Source organism: Neoarius graeffei, chromosome 23, assembly GCF_027579695.1.
Source record: "Neoarius graeffei isolate fNeoGra1 chromosome 23, fNeoGra1.pri, whole genome shotgun sequence".
Taxonomy (NCBI): domain Eukaryota; kingdom Metazoa; phylum Chordata; class Actinopteri; order Siluriformes; family Ariidae; genus Neoarius; species Neoarius graeffei.
Window position 1 is genome coordinate 32,016,058 of NC_083591.1, and position 14,091 is coordinate 32,030,148.

General features: G+C 40.2%; 1 protein-coding gene across 1 annotated transcript in view; it reads left to right on the top strand.

Annotated features, from left to right (window-relative positions):
• Window positions 1-4,246: 4,246 nt before the first annotated feature.
• The window catches only part of per2 (period circadian clock 2), a 120,991-nt gene continuing 111,146 nt past the window's right edge, over window positions 4,247-14,091 (top strand). Inside the window, exon 1 of the mRNA XM_060906088.1 lies at window positions 4,247-4,364. The gene's annotated coding sequence lies outside the window, so the exon portion shown is untranslated. The remainder of the gene's footprint in view (window positions 4,365-14,091) is intronic.

A 14,091-nucleotide genomic window follows, 5' to 3' on the forward strand; every position in this document is an offset into this window, starting at 1 on the left:
ATAAATATTTGAAAAGAAAAAGTACACAATCCAAACTGGGTCCTGCAGAAAATTCTGACCCTGATGAAGGCCCTAGTATGAGTAGAGGTCAGAAGAAAGCAAAAAAAGTGATTTTCCACAACCTATCTATGTGAGCTGGGCTTTTCAAGCATGACTTCTCTAAAACTAAGGCTACGTTTACATTACGTCGAATCAGCGGATCATCAGATTAACGTTCTTAAAACGATTCGCGTTTACACTAAAACCGTTAGCCGTGCACACAGCAACACTAATACGCGGATACGCTCGGCTCCGCAGGCATCCTGCGCTCCAAATCACTCCGCCCTGAACAGCGAGTGCCCTCTGGAGGGTGCGCACTCCGGCCCTGCGCAGCTCACAGAGCGCGCGAGTGAAGTGAACAAGCCACGATTCGGGACTGAGCCGCTGTGTGTGAGATCCCAGCGCATATCACTTATTACTTGCAAGTGGAAGGATGGCAAGCCTAAAGACAATCATAACTACACAATGGGCAGTATTTGCATCAGTATTTGCAGTATTTTCATACTTTTATACTCTTTAATGAAAGGTGATACAAGGCGGAAGTCTGCGCCGTTTTTCAGCAGTCGCGTCACATGACCAACGCCAGCGAATCAGGAAGGTGGATGTCACAGTGACGTTGTCCAATGAGACGCCAGCTAGAGCTCAGCACAGCGTATTCGCGTATTCTCAATGTTTACACAGCACCGGAGCTGATACGATCTAGATTGAATACGTGGACGCTGGCGGATTCCCGTTTCCCCGCTTTTTCAGGGGGGTTAATGTAAACGGACAGTGCATCCGCGAAGAAAACGAGACAGATACAGTCTAGTGTAAACGTAGCCTAAAAAAGGAGAGTGACTCAGAGCTGTTGAGGAAGACAGATACGGTCTAATGTAAACTTGGCCATAGAGACAAACAACCATTCACACTCACATTCACACCTATGGTCAATTTAGAGCCACCAATTAACCTAATTTGCATGTCTTTGTACTGTGGGGGAAATCAGAGCACCTGGAGGAAACCCACGCAGACACGGGGAAAACATGCAAACTCCACACAGAAAGGCCCCCGTCAGCCACTGGGTTCGAACCCAGAACCTTCTTACTGTGAGGTGACAGTGCTAACCACTACAGCACCATGCCGGAATTTTTATATAATTCAACGGTTTAAATTATATTGAGCCATACATTTATGCATAATTAGTGGCTGGGCCGATTTGAATGACAGCTGGGTTTGTGCCATCTGGTTAGCCGCTATCTGGCATTACCTCAGAACTTACCTCAAAAAAAATATATTTATGGAGACTTACCTATTTCTAAGAGCTTTTCCATGCAAGCACAAGTTTTACACACTAATACACATGTATTAAATTACTTTAATTTGCTTTATTAGTTTGTACTTACCTTTCAATATTTTTGATCTAGTTGCTACTGATGAAGTTTATCATGGTCTCCCCTTCAGTAAATTAGGTTCAGACTGACAATTTGGCAGCTTGAGCAACTAAAAGACAACACTCCTTGATCAAATAATCCATCCAAATGTTATTGGATGGTTATACGCCCAGTGATTTTTGATTTTTTTTTTTTTGTAAACCAGCCATTGAGGTTATGGTCTGTATCTTATGAAGCGGGTTCTTCAAGTTTAGCTAGTAGCTTGTTGGGTAGCTTGCATAGCTAGCTTATTAACTTCAAGGTTAGTAGGTGTGTTCCAGCCATACTGTTCCAGCGGCCAGCCTTCACTATCCCCGCCTCTTTCTCCATTTAGGGACTAGCTGGGAATTAGGCAGAGTCAGGCACTGTCAAGATGGCGACGCCCGTAGCCTCCTTATTTGAGATTCAAACTTGCTCTTCAGAAATCCTATGAGTGATGTCATCAAGGCTTTGTCCCTTATTTTTACAGTCTATGGTGTGTGTGTGTGTGTATATGTATGTGTATGTGTGTGTGTATATATATATATATATATATATATATATATATATATACACAATGTATGTATATGTATGTTCAAGAGTATGTTGTAGCTATATAATTGGAAGATGTGATTTAAGAAGCCAAGTTATCTGTGTATGACAGGGTAACATCAATGGATGAGGAACCATTACATCATTGATTATGATAGCCTGATAAAAACAGAGAGCAGATGTGCGAGCAAAGATGAGTTTCAAGAATTTAAATGGAACTTGACAAAACAAGCAGCAATCAAACCAGCCAGAACCAATTGCAAGAATGCCAAACAGATATCTCTATCAGCCACCTCTGGGATGAATTTAGACACCAGTTTTTTGCCATGCTTCCTCCCACGGCATCAGTGCTTAGCTTCTTGGGGCTGTCAAATTCCTACAGACAAGGTCCAAAATCTAGTGTAACGCCTTCCCTGAAGAGCGGAGGCTATTAACAGCTATAGTTCAGTCATTAACAGTGATCACACATTAGGTGATTCAAAATAATACTACAGTGGCAGGCACCACTTTGAAAACCCCTGTTAGAATGTAATAACTGAAGAAAAAAATTCAAGGGTATCTGTATATTCGGGTCAGATGGTGATTGCATATGACATCTTGTAATAAATGGTAGATACAGTGGTGCTGGAAAGTTTGTGAACCATTTAGAATTTTCTATATTTCTACATAAATATGACCTCCATTTGTACACAGACAGATTGTGTACAAACGGAGGAAATTCAAGACCATTTTTACCCTCCCCAGGAGTGGTCGACCAACAAAGATCACTCCAAGAGCAAGGCATGTAATAGTCAGTGAGGTCACAAAGGACCCCAGGGTAACTTCTAAGCAACTGAAGGCCTTTCTCATATTGGCTAATGTTCAGGAGTCCACCATCAGGAGAACACATAACAATGGTGTGCATGGCAGGGTTGCAAGGAGAAAGCCACTGCTCTCCAAAAAGAACATTGCTGCTCATCTGCAGTTTGCTAAAGATCATGTGGACAAGCCAGAAGGCTATTGGAAAAATGTCTTGAGGACGGATGAGACCAAAATAGAACTTTTTGGTTTAAATGAGAAGCGTTATGTTTGGAGGCTCCAGCTTGCCTGTGACCCTGTAGAACAGGTTAAGTGGCTACAGATAATGGATGGATGCATGGCATTATGTTTGGACAAAGGAAAACACTGCATTCCAGCATAAGAACCTTATCCCATCTGTGAAACATGGTGGTGGAAGTATCATGGTTTGGGCCCGTTTTGCTGCATCTGGGCCAGGACGGCTTGCCGTCATTGATGGAACAATGAATTCTGAATTCTACCAGCGAATTCTAAAGGAAAATGTCAGGACATCTGTCCATGAACTGAATCTCAAGAGAAGGTGGGTCATGCAGAAAGACAACGACCCTAAGCACACAAGTCATTCTACCAAAGAATGGTTAAAGAAGAATCAAGTTAATGTTGTGGAATGGCCAAGTCAAAGTCCTGACCTTAATCCAATCGAAATGTTGTGGAAGGACCTGAAGCGAGCAGTTCATTCAAGGAAACCCACCAACATCCCAGAGTTGAAGCTGTTCTGTACAGAGGAATGGGCTAAAATTCCTCCAAGCTGGTGTGCAGGACTGATCAACAGTTACCGGAAACGTTTAGTTGCAGTTATTGCTGCACAAGGGGGGTCACACCAGATACTGAAAGCAAAGGTTCACATACTTTTGCCACTCACAGATGTGTAATATTGGGTCATTTTCCTCAAGAAATAAATGACCAAGGATAATATTTTTTTTTAGTTCTCTTTATCTACTTTTAGGACTTGGGTGAAAATCTGATGATGTTTAAGGTCATATTTATGCAGAAATCTAGAAAATTCTAAAGGGTTCACAAACTTTTAAGCTTGGAAAGGGAAAAGATCATATGACCGCGACCACATTGACTTTACACACATTGTATAACTGTTTGTATAACACACGTTGTGTTTGGGCTTCTCTGGACCAACCGCTCTCTTCCCCTGCCGCGGCTCCATTCACTCTCTCCACTACTGATTTGCCCACGCAAGCAACACTCCGTCACTGGCCATGGGTTTCCACGTGAGGCATAGGCCTGCCTTATATAAAGAGATTGACAGGGCTTTCAGCCAATAGTCACATTGAGGTCTTTGTGCCCGCCTACTTACCTTGGAAACGCGTTTTTTCTGGGCCAATCTGATTGGTCAAAGAGAGACTTGGCTAGTGGGGTTTGAATTGAGGTCATCGCTCGCTCGCGCTTGAGATTCAGGGCAACGGTGTGAGGAAACACTGAACGCAGAGCAAGTGCAGTGTGTCAGAGGGAAGCGGAGGCAGAACCGAGGAGCTCAAGAACAATTCTGCAAACAAGTGCGTGTTGGGAAGCTTCAAAAAAACAAAAGAACAAGAGGTAAGCTGTGTTTTTATGGAGTGTTTTCCCTGAGTGCTTGTATAACACTGACATTTCATTGACTACAATGTGTGACGAAGGAGACTGGAAAATTTCCTTGTAAGGGCATAATGCTGTTATTATATTTCTCTTGACAATAAACAAAAAAATGGCTTGTGTTTTAGTTATGGCTCACATGACATTTATAGACTGAGATCGCAATGAGAAATGTGCGGACACTTAGGAGCGCATCTTTAACCCATATTGTTTAAACACGCGCGTTGTATAACTGTGTCACAGAGCGGGTCAGTTCCGGTCAGGGTCTGGGATTATCCGGAAGTGGAAAAGAGGGGAAAAAAGTTTGTATCAAATGTCTTATGGGCTGTTTTACAATCGGTACGCAAGCTAAAAATCACATTTAACACTTATTATCTTCAATATCAAAAGGCTTGACTAAATAAACTTGGTTGTTTATTGTAGCCCTGTGATAGCTCTATTTACCATGCAAAAAAATATTTGGTGATAACGTTATTTTTGGTGAATGTATGGCAATATGTCATATTTAGCAAAATTACTCGTGTCATTTAGAAAAGGTGCTTTTTTTGACCACAGGTAGCTCCAAAAGGGATGCACTTCAATCATTCTTTATACCATAAAACACATATTTGGTTCCATATCATTGGAAACATAGTTAAGTTTTAATGTTGAATGCCAGTAAGTTTTCAGACTATTTTGATCAAATTAGTATGTAATTGTGTCAAAGAAATGTCCTCTTCGAGACAGCTAATTTTTCAATATAAAATAACATATCTAAAATGATTATTTTCATCCTAAAATGTGGTCAAGGTATTGGGACATACACAACCGTTCAAAAGTTTGCGGTCACTTTGAAATGTCCTTATTTTTTAAAGAAAAGCACTGTTCTTTTCACTTTAAACTAATCAGAAATACACTCTATACATTGTTAATGTGGTAAATGACTATTCTTGCTAAATTCTACTAAATGTCTGGTTTTTGGTGCAATATCTCCATAGGTGTATAGAGGCCCATTTCCAGCAACTCTCACTCCAGTGTTCTAATGGTACAATGTGTTTGCTCATTGCCTCAGAAGGCTAATGGATGATTAGAAAACCCTTGTACAATCATGTTAGCACAGCTGAAAACAGTTGAGCTCTTTAGAGAAGCTATAAAACTGACCTTCTTTTGAGCAGATTGAGTTTCTGGAGCATCACATTTGTGGGGTCGATTAAATGCTCAAAATGGCCAGAAAAATGGTCTTGACTATATTTTCTATTCATTTTACAACTTATGGTGGTAAATAAAAGTGTGACTTTTCATGGAAAACACAAAATTGTCTGGGTGACCCCAAACTTTTGAACGGTAGTGTATGTCATATTTAGCAAAATTACTTGTCATTTAGAAAAAGTGCTTTTTTGACCACAGGTAGCTCCAAAAGGGATGCACTTAAATCATTCTTTATACCATAAAACAAATATTTGGTTCCATATCATTGGAAACATAGTTAAGTTTTAATGTTGAATGCCAGTAAGTTTTCAGACTATTTTGATCAAATTAGTATGTAATTGTGTCAAAAACATGTCCTCTCCGAGACAGCTAATTTTTCAATATAAAATAACATATCTAAAATGATTATTTTCATCCTAAAATGTGGTCAAGATATTGGGATATAAATGTTAGAGACAACTAACACAAAGCTTACAGCCTTATATTTAAAAGCACTATGGAAGTAGTGGATTCTGAATTGCCAAAAAAATGTCCTCTCCGAGAATCACTTCATTTGTTTCTCCCATCTTATAGCAGATTACACAAAACTACCATACATGTATGTCAAAAAATTACATGAAATCTGTTCTTTAACTTGTCCTTTACTTAAAAACTGGTACAAGAACCAGTTTGAATCAGTTTGAATTTTGGACCCCTGTGACACAAACTTTGTACCCTGATTGTAAAACAACCCTTATTTAAATGTAATGAGGACTACAAACAAACAAACAAATGCATGCATACTTGCCAACTTTTCAAAATTCTCATGGGGGAGAAAAGTGCATGAAAGACATTTTCAATTGGACGAGGGTATGATGCGCGGTTGAAACGATAAGAGCCATTCCACCGAATCGGTGCCATTTCCGTCCCTAGAAAATTATATGTATAAATGCACATAAAAATGTACTTTAAAATACATTTCCTTATTATGCAGAATGTCCTGTACATTGATCTGATTTCAAATTTAATATAATTGTAAGGATTAATAAAAACTACCTAAAACACTGAAAAATAGCATGTGTTACCTGTCCCCGCACTCTAACTTTATACTTAACTATGAAATATTATGATTAAAATCCTTCAGAAACAATATTTCTTTTGCACTGTTGTGTGACTCCATATCCTATCCATGGTTTAAATATATATTTTTTCATAAGAAATCCACAATATCTTAGTTAAAATACACATTTTAGTCATGTTCCTGGGTTTTCACTCAGTCCTGTTACCCAAACATATTACCCCATCTGACAAAGTTGGAACATTCCATAAATCACATTCTCAACAGGAACTTACATCAGTTGTGTCTTCTGAAGGCCATGGGAAGACCAAAAGTTAGTTATCTCATTTACTTTTCTGTATATTTGATGATTTTTTTTTAACTTTGACTGATAAGGTCAATGTCAATATACTGTCCTGTTGCTTAAATTATTTCTTAGATGATATTTGTTTATTTTAAAAATACAGGTTTTTGGTAAATCACTAGAATGCGCTAAGTGTGGTCATGCTATTAGCGATGACACCATGTGGCTTAATTCCATGTATTAGCTAATCCTAGGCTAAAAACTCAGTCCTGTTACTTTGAGTTTTGGTAACAGGACTGAAAAAAATGCAGCCATCTTTGACTTCCAAACCTTGTAAAAAAATAAATAACGTAGCCTTTTAACATTTTGAATAGTTAAATATGTGTGTTTATTATAATCACTGTTGAAAAGATATAACAAATTAAGTTTAATTTGGGAGTGGTACAACAAGCAAATGGCACCCATTCGGTGGAATGTCCCATAAAAAAAGTGGATCCCAATTAATTGCAAACCATTTGAAATTTATACAATTAAAGAGTTTTTGAATTGTTGATATTGTTCTATCAGTTACTATAGGTTATGAGATTCATGTATCAGGCATGAGAGAGCTCAGAGTGAAACATCTGAAATAATACTCGTCTTGAATTTTAATATAATAACAATGAAAGGGAAGTCTTAAATCAGATTTTCAGCTGAAAAATCTCATGCCTAAATATTGTATACATACAGAGACCCACAGAAAATAATACAAGTGATGCTTTAGAAGAATGTTTATCATTTCTTAAAATAGTCGCAGTGAATGAAAGTATTATTGGATTGCATCAAATGTGTTTTCCTTCTGTAAGCTCATGTAAAAATACAGAGAACTATAATATCATATATAAATTAAACTTTAAGATTTGACCAAAATAGTAACAACTCAATTCAATAAATGCTGCACTGTCTTAGTACTACTAAAGTCAAGTCAACTTAGTCAGATATGCTATACATGCTCGACATACAGCACAGATGAAATTTCAGTCCTCTCTGACCCACGGTGCAAACAGGCAATGCAATAAATAAAAATAGAATAACTGAAATAAACAATATAAACAGTGTAAACACTCTAGATAGGAAATAGACATAGACTAAACACTCACAGGAACCGTATATGTATGTGTACACACACACACAATATATATATACATACATATATATACAGTACACACACATACATATATACACATACATATAAGTTGGAGCAAAAGGACATAAAATAAACAGTCAAGGGCACTTGAGGTATAGCAGGTAAACATGAAATAAGCAGTATAAACAATAAACTAATAGCTATTAAGGTGAGGTAGTGTGGAATAGTGCAAATGAGCGAGGTAAAGTGAAATGTGCAGTCCCTGAGTTCAGTGTGCGAATGAATGTTGAGTGTGTGTGTGTGTGTGCGCGCGCTGGGGGGGGGACTGTGAGGGTGACATGATGTCAGATGCTGAAGGGCGGGCAGAATCTGTGGCAGGGGGCAGAGGGGGGAGGAGGGGCAGAACAGGGAGGGAGTTGAGCCTCCTGACCGCCTGGTGAAAGAAACTGTCCTTGAGCCTGCTGCATCTCTCTCACTGAACACTTTCCAACAGAATTTTTAAAAAGCACTAGAAATCCTATCCAAATCCTATCGGAATGCATCAAAGGAATTTGCTCATTTGCGAACTTTGACTGAAAGTTTTCAAACAAAATTTAAAAATGGCACTATAAATACTACCATACGATCAAAATATACTCCACAAAGAAATTCACTCGAATGCAAAATTTTAGTCCGACCAAAATACACTCACTAGTAATCTTTCACTTAAAACCTCAAAACTCTATCAAAATCAATCACTTTCCAGATAATTCACTTGTAAACTTTCTCTTAAAACTTTCAATCATAAATTCAAAATAGCACTAAGACACTAGCACACTATTCAAATACGCTCACCAAACAAATTCTCTGTCATGCAAAATTTCACTAAACACTTTAGAAGTTGTACAGTTTGTTTCTGAAATGGTATGGAAGACTAGTTTAATTTCACACTCAAATGTCCATTATATTCTGATTTAAGGTATCTTTACCTTAAAATGTGTAACTGGCTAATTGAACATTTGCTTATCCATGGAAATTCATTCTCCCATGCAACCTGGTATTTGCATTCATATTTTTGCTGTTTGGTATTGGGTTTAGTGGCCATGATGAATGACTGCTTGTAAAAAATGTCGGACAGCCTGGGCGAATCCTACATTACGGAAGTGACTGTCGTTCTGTTCGTTGATTGTTTAAAAATCAGTTGACGTCAGCAGTGTTTCTCATACGATTCTGATTGGACATAATCGGGAGTATTTTTAACTTGGCGGTAGGGATTTCCCAAAACTGGGAGATTATCCAGTTTTTAACAAATACGATCAGGAGGCGGAGGCTAAAATCGGGAGCCTCCCGCCGAAATCGGGAGGGTTGGCAAGTATAGTATATAAATAATACTTCAGTGTCTATTATAAAGACACCGGCGTCTATCAGTAAACACAAGACATGTCTTCTGCAGTGGTGCTCGAAAGTTAGTGAACCCTTTATAATTTTCTATATTTCTGCATAAATATGACCTAAAACAACATCAGATTTTCACCCGTCCTAAAAGTAGATAAAGAGAACCCAGTTAAACAAATGAGACAAATATTATACCTGGTCATTTATTTATTTATTGAGGAAAATGATCCAATATTACATATCTGTGAGTGGTAAAAGTATGTGAACCTCTAGGATTAGCAGTTAATTTGAAGGTGAAATTAGAGTCAGGTGTTTTCAATCAATGGGATGACAATCAGGTGTGAGTGGGCACCCTGTTTTATTTAAAGAACAGGGATCTATCAAAGTCTGATCTTCACAACACATGTTTGTGGAAGTGTATCCTGGCACGAACAAAGGAGATTTCTGAGGACCTCAGAAAAAAAGCGTTGTTGATGCTGATCAGGCTGGAAAAAGTTACAAAACCATCTCTAAAGAGTTTGGACTCCACCAATCCACAGTCAGATTGTGTACAATTGGAGGAAATTCAAGATCATTGTTACCCTCCCCAGGAGTGGTCGACCAACAAAGATCACTCCAAGAACAAGGCGTGTAATAGTCAGCGAGGTCACAAAGGACCCCAGGATAATTTCTAAGCAACTGAAGGTCTCTCTCACATTGGCTAATGTTAATGTTCATGAGTCCACCATCAGGAGAACACTGAACAACAATGGTGTGCATGGCAGGGTTGCAAGGAGAAAGCCACTGCTCTTCAAAAAGAACATTGGTTCATTACATGTCGTGGCACGAACAAAGGAGATTTCTGAGGACCTCAGAAAAAAAGCGTTGTTAATGCTGATCAGGCTTGGAAAAGGTTACAAAACCATCTCTTAAGACTTTGGACTCCACCAATCCACAGTCAGACAGATTGTGTACATCCATCCATCCATTATTGGTAGCCGCTTAGCCTGTTCTACAGGGTTGCAGGCAAGCTGGAGCCTATCCCAGCTGACTATGGGTGAGAGGTGGGGTACACCCTGGACAAGTCGCCAGGTTATTGCAGGGCTGACACATAGAGACAAACAACCATTCACACTCACGAGACAAAATTTAGAGTCTAACCTGCATGTCTTTGGGGGAAATCAGAGCATCCAGAGGAAACCCACGCAGACACAGGGAGAACGTGCAAACTCCACACAGAAAGGCCCCCGTAGGCCACTGGGCTCGAACCCAAGACCTTCTTGCTGTGAGGCAACAATGCTAACCATTACACCACCATGCTGCCTGTCACACAAACCTACTTTGGTCATTTGCCCACAATGCATGATTTTCTGATGAGGCTCAGACATGCCCCTTTTCCACCAAAGCAGTTCCAGGGCTGGTTCGGGGCCAGTGCTTAGTTTGGAACCGGGTTTTCTGTTTCCACTGACAAAGAACTGGCTCTGGGGCCATAAAAACTGGTTCCAGGCTAGCACCAACTCTTTGCTGGGCCAGAGGAAAGAACCACTTACGTCAGCGGGGGGGCGGAGTTGTTAAGACCAACAACAATAACAAGACCGCGAAAGATCGCCATTTTTAAGCAAAGAGAAGCAGCAGCTGTACAAACGCGAAGTCATCCATTATTATTGTTGCTGTTGTTGCTGCTGCTGCTGCTTCTTCCGTGTTGTTTTTGCTTCGATATTCGCGCCAAGGTTTATGCAAACGCAGCAACGTAACTGACGTATACAGCGACGTAATGACGTGTCTCCCCTTAGCACCGCGAGCTATGGAAAAGCAAACTGGTTCTCAGCTGGCTCGCAAGTTGAACGAGTTGTGAACCAGCACCAGCACTGGCCCCGAACCAGCCCTGGAACTGATTTGGTGGAAAAGGGGTAGTAGTCCCTATTTTGATACGAGTACAAAAACAAGGAAGAAGAGGCATATAAAAAATATGGCGGACACTTTTCATCACATTGTCATTGGTTATTGCGAATCACTGTATTGACTATTTATGTGAATTATTACCAGTATTTTCAGTATTCAAAAATCTGGGCACTGGCAGCTGCTCACTGAGTGGGGAAGTCACATTGTGATGGAGATGCACAGCGTTAATCGACACTTTGTGAAGAGGGTTAAAGGTCCAGTAAGATGGTGATCAGTGGCAGTGCAGAATGGTGCCTGCTCACTACAGTAAAGGCTCCTGAGTGTGCGTATGCCTGTAATGTGATTTATGCGTTTGTGAGCTAATTATTAAAACTGACCTAGTCCTAGATGAGGTGCTCTAAATACCTTAATCTGTCTTTAACCTGTGTGCCTATGTTTCTGAAAGTAATTCAGCATCAGCTCTCTTGCCTGCTAATACTCAGCAATTATTGGTTTAAAGGTAAATAGTCTAGAATAACATATTTATTACTGATTAGTAAAGCCATGAAAAACCTGCTGTGTTTAATTTGCTTGGATTGTTTTGAGGAAAATTGCAGCTACCTAATTTGTAGTTGTCACACATGCGCATTGGCACACACAAAAACTTTCTCTCACGCGCGCTCTGCACAGCACGCGCTGCTTATGACTAACACCTGCCTTGGGTTAAAGCTGTACTGCCTTTCAGATTTTTCAAGTTTAGGTCATGAAAAGCATTTTCCCCGACACCCAATTATTATTTTTTTTTTAGTGGACCGAAAGCTACTGAATTTGAATCACAGACTTCCAATTTCATTAGGTTTTTTTTTTTTTTATAGAACAATTAATGAATTTAGGGCCACATGGCCCTAAATTCTCTGCTATTTTTTCCTGCTTCACCATGACCCGATTCAAGATACTACGTCATGCATCACGTGGTTGGCTTTCCCCGTTCACGCAAGGTATTGTGGGATACAAATTTGAAACAGGAGAGAGCAATGGAGGATGTGAGTGTGCGAATGAAACGTGAAAGACCGACTACAGTGACGGAAAGCGAGAAGAAAAGACGTTATGTTGTGAAGGAAAGGAAACGCAGGACCAAACTAATAAACATCGGCGGTCAGCGAGTACCTTGGTGTGATCAGCTGTTCGTTTAGCAACAAGATGATGTAACTATCAGTGCACAGTCAAAGGTAAACCTGCGCCTGCGCACACGGACTTCCTCTGTCTGCTTGGCTGTGCGAAACGAGGGATTTCATGCACATTATTTGCTCAGGAATCCCCTCAAATTAAATAACTTCCTAGCCACAGAATGGCTTGGTTTTTTTTTTAGATATTGCAGAAATAAACATACATCACAATGACCAAATTTCAGAGGGAACTAAATTTCACAGATTTTATGAAATCGAAAGGCCGTCTACTTTAAAGATGCAATCAGTACGCTCATGTAAAGACTCGGAGTACTCACGTACTTCGCGAAGTATTGCATTCGGAGTGACATATTACCAAGCCTTATCGTGTTGTCCTCCTGTTTTCCTGTTTGCTGTTCTGTGCTTTTGATTCCAATATTGTGTACTCTGTTTAGCCTCTTTGTGCCTCGCCCAACCCATTGCCTGCTCCTCGACATCAGCTTGCCATCTTCGACTTTTTGCACGTGTATCTCTTTTTAATAAAGAGTGTCTTTCTGCACTTACAGCTGCCTCCTATCTACCTACATCCTCCTAACAGTATACTTTGCCTCTGACAGAATACTTCACCCTGCTGACAGTAGTGATAAAGCGAAACTGTTCCTTTGGAAAACTGATGTTTATATCATGTTTATTTGTTCTAAATCATCAAGTTATGTTGATTCTTCTGTAATTTATCTGATGCTAGAATTCTGTCTGTGGGCAGTTGTTTGTCTGAATGTAATTAACGAATAAATTCAAATATATTGTTTTCTTTTGAAATAAAATCTATGGAAAAGAGGTAGTTGAAAAATATTTGAACAGATGCATTTAAGTGCATGGAAATCGGTGGGCGGTTGGACAATCTGGTGTTGTCTCAATCAAGAGAAGCAGGGTCTCACATTTAAAGATTTAATCATCAAAATATTTGGGATGATTTTGGCACAAATGCTCATATATACTCCGATCTATCAATGGATCATCATACTAGAGGTCTGCACCAGACAGAATTTTCAGTCCCGCTCCCGCATTGTGCAGTCCCGCTCCCGCAAAGAATTATGATTTTCAGTCCCGCTCCCGCCCGCACCTGCCATATTTTATCCTGCTCCCGCCCGCAAATCCCGCATGATGCAGACGTTCGCGTTATTTCTCACGAAAGTTCTTGTCATTGGCTTGGGGAATTAAACTTGCTGAGCTTAGCTGAGCTCTCCACTGACCGATCCTTCACCTAGCACACGTAGCGAGGGTGCGCGTTGCCAGGCGGCATGCGCAGCTGAGGCTTTACAGAGAGACCCATCGTGAGCTTCACTAGAGGAGCTCTGCTCTTCTGCCATGATCGGAGATCTCAAACACGGAAGAGCAGAAAGGAATCGGAAACGTACGCGAGATTAGACCACTGTGGCAGCGGGGGCGTGGCCAAGCAGCAGTCTGTGAATGGAGGGCGGGGTCGGGGAAGGTAAGTGGCTAGGTCATTACACCTGATGTCAATTTGTGTGTGTTTGTTTGTTGCAGGGATGGAGTATAAAGGGAGGGGGAGAGGAGAGAAGAGGGATTCGCTCCCCGACCACAACACGTGTGTGTGTGTGTGTGTGTGTGTGTGA